Source organism: Larus michahellis, chromosome 22 (genome assembly GCF_964199755.1).
Source record: "Larus michahellis chromosome 22, bLarMic1.1, whole genome shotgun sequence".
NCBI lineage: Eukaryota > Metazoa > Chordata > Aves > Charadriiformes > Laridae > Larus > Larus michahellis.
Genome location: NC_133917.1, coordinates 1,477,141 through 1,480,863, shown reverse-complemented (window position 1 = coordinate 1,480,863; position 3,723 = coordinate 1,477,141).

Here is a 3,723-nt window from a genome sequence, read left to right as displayed (position 1 = left end):
TAGCAGAGACTTTCCCGGGACAGTGAAACCCTATGTCAGAGACACTGAGAAGAAGCCCCAATGTTCCCTCCAGGCACTTTCAGTGTGGGTGCTTTCTCCACGTGGTTCCTGGTTTCACTGCAGCTCTGAAGAGAATGTTAGCAAAGAGGTAACCGGGACAGTGAAAACAGTACTCAAAGACAGGGAGAGCAAGCTCTCTCTTGGCACTTTGGATGTGGGACATAGAGCGAGATGTTTGCTGCTTTTGCGTTTGGCTGTTGGGAGATTTACAGCACAAAGATATCTAGTTGATTTGAAGCAGTTCCGAGAAAGTCTAAACATAATCCCCACTTCTCCCTCCTGGCACTTTCCATGTGGGAGATATAGCAGGATGTATATTGGTTTTGAGGACAACTCAATGGACAGTGTAGGGAGAAAAGGTCCTGGCTCCTTGAATGCCGTTTCTGGAGACACTGCGATCAATGTGGGAGATATGTCAAGATGTGTGTTTGTTTTGAGGACGGCTCTCTGGAGAGTCTTAGCAAAGAGGTCACACAGATAATCAGAGCAATTCTCAGAGACACTGAGAACAAGCTCCGCAATTCCCTCCTGGCACTTTCCCTGTAGGAGATACCGCAAGACGTTTCTGTATATTGGGCACAGCGCTCTGCACGGTGTTAGCAGAGACTTTCCCGGGACAGTGAAACCCTATGTCAGAGACACTGAGAAGAAGCCCCAATGTTCCCTCCAGGCACTTTCAGTGTGGGTGCTTTCTCCACGTGGTTCCTGGTTTCACTGCAGCTCTGAAGAGAATGTTAGCCAAGAGGTAACCGGGACAGTGAAAACAGTACTCAAAGACAGGGAGAGCAAGCTCTCTCTTGGCACTTTGGATGTGGGACATAGAGCGAGATGTTTGCTGCTTTTGCGTTTGGCTGTTGGGAGATTTACAGCACAAAGATATCTAGTTGATTTGAAGCAGTTCCGAGAAAGTCTAAACATAATCCCCACTTCTCCCTCCTGGCACTTTCCATGTGGGAGATATAGCAGGATGTATATTGGTTTTGAGGACAACTCAATGGACAGTGTAGGGAGAAAAGGTCCTGGCTCCTTGAATGCCGTTTCTGGAGACACTGCGATCAATGTGGGAGATATGTCAAGATGTGTGTTTGTTTTGAGGACGGCTCTCTGGAGAGTCTTAGCAAAGAGGTCACACAGATAATCAGAGCAATTCTCAGAGACACTGAGAACAAGCTCCACAATTCCCTCCTGGCACTTTCCCTGTAGGAGATACCGCAAGACGTTTCTGTATATTGGGCACAGCGCTCTGCACGGTGTTAGCAGAGACTTTCCCGGGACAGTGAAACCCTATGTCAGAGACACTGAGAAGAAGCCCCAATGTTCCCTCCAGGCACTTTCAGTGTGGCTGCCTTCTCCACGTGGTTCCTGGTTTCACTGCAGCTCTGAAGAGAATGTTAGCAAAGAGGTAACCGGGACAGTGAAAACAGTACTCAAAGACAGGGAGAGCAAGCTCTCTCTTGGCACTTTGGATGTGGGACATACAGCGAGATGTTTGCTGCTTTTGCGTTTGGCTGTTGGGAGATTTACAGCACAAAGATATCTAGTTGATTTGAAGCAGTTCCGAGAAAGTCTAAACATAATCCCCACTTCTCCCTCCTGGCACTTTCCATGTGGGAGATATAGCAGGATGTATATTGGTTTTGAGGACAACTCAATGGACAGTGTAGGGAGAAAACCTCCTGGCTCCTTGAATGCCGTTTCTGGAGACACTGCGATCAATGTGGGAGATATGTCAAGATGTGTGTTTGTTTTGAGGACGGCTCTCTGGAGAGTCTTAGCAAAGAGGTCACACAGATAATCAGAGCAATTCCCAGAGACACTGAGAACAAGCTCCGCAATTCCCTCCTGGCACTTTCCCTGTAGGAGATACCGCAAGACGTTTCTGTATATTGGGCACAGCGCTCTGCACGGTGTTAGCAGAGACTTTCCCGGGACAGTGAAACCCTATGTCAGAGACACTGAGAAGAAGCCCCAATGTTCCCTCCAGGCACTTTCAGTGTGGCTGCCTTCTCCACGTGGTTCCTGGTTTCACTGCGGCTCTGAAGAGAATGCTAGCAAAGAGGTAACCGGGACAGTGAAAACAGTACTCAAAGACAGGGAGAGCAAGCTCTCTCTTGGCACTTTGGATGTGGGACATAGAGCGAGATGTTTGCTGCTTTTGCGTTTGGCTGTTGGGAGATTTACAGCACAAAGATATCTAGTTGATTTGAAGCAGTTCCGAGAAAGTCTAAACATAATCCCCACTTCTCCCTCCTGGCACTTTCCATGTGGGAGATATAGCAGGATGTATATTGGTTTTGAGGACAACTCAATGGACAGTGTAGGGAGAAAACCTCCTGGCTCCTTGAATGCCGTTTCTGGAGACACTGCGATCAATGTGGGAGATATGTCAAGATGTGTGTTTGTTTTGAGGACGGCTCTCTGGAGAGTCTTAGCAAAGAGGTCACACAGATAATCAGAGCAATTCTCAGAGACACTGAGAACAAGCTCTGCAATTCCCTCCTGGCACTTTCCCTGTAGGAGATACCGCAAGACGTTTCTGTATATTGGGCACAGCGCTCTGCAGGGTGTTAGCAGAGACTTTCCCGGGACAGTGAAACCCTATGTCAGAGACACTGAGAAGAAGCCCCAATGTTCCCTCCAGGCACTTTCAGTGTGGGTGCTTTCTCCACGTGGTTCCTGGTTTCACTGCAGCTCTGAAGAGAATGTTAGCAAAGAGGTAACCGGGACAGTGAAAACAGTACTCAAAGACAGGGAGAGCAAGCTCTCTCTTGGCACTTTGGATGTGGGACATAGAGCGAGATGTTTGCTGCTTTTGCGTTTGGCTGTTGGGAGATTTACAGCACAAAGATATCTAGTTGATTTGAAGCAGTTCCGAGAAAGTCTAAACATAATCCCCACTTCTCCCTCCTGGCACTTTCCATGTGGGAGATATAGCAGGATGTATATTGGTTTTGAGGACAACTCAATGGACAGTGTAGGGAGAAAACCTCCTGGCTCCTTGAATGCCGTTTCTGGAGACACTGCGATCAATGTGGGAGATATGTCAAGATGTGTGTTTGTTTTGAGGACGGCTCTCTGGAGAGTCTTAGCAAAGAGGTCACACAGATAATCAGAGCAATTCTCAGAGACACTGAGAACAAGCTCCGCAATTCCCTCCTGGCACTTTCCCTGTAGGAGATACCGCAAGACGTTTCTGTATATTGGGCACAGCGCTCTGCACGGTGTTAGCAGAGACTTTCCCGGGACAGTGAAACCCTATGTCAGAGACACTGAGAAGAAGCCCCAATGTTCCCTCCAGGCACTTTCAGTGTGGCTGCCTTCTCCACGTGGTTCCTGGTTTCACTGCAGCTCTGAAGAGAATGTTAGCAAAGAGGTAACCGGGACAGTGAAAACAGTACTCAAAGACAGGGAGAGCAAGCTCTCTCTTGGCACTTTGGATGTGGGACATACAGCGAGATGTTTGCTGCTTTTGCGTTTGGCTGTTGGGAGATTTACAGCACAAAGATATCTAGTTGATTTGAAGCAGTTCCGAGAAAGTCTAAACATAATCCCCACTTCTCCCTCCTGGCACTTTCCATGTGGGAGATATAGCAGGATGTATATTGGTTTTGAGGACAACTCAATGGACAGTGTAGGGAGAAAAGGTCCTGGCTCCTTGAATGC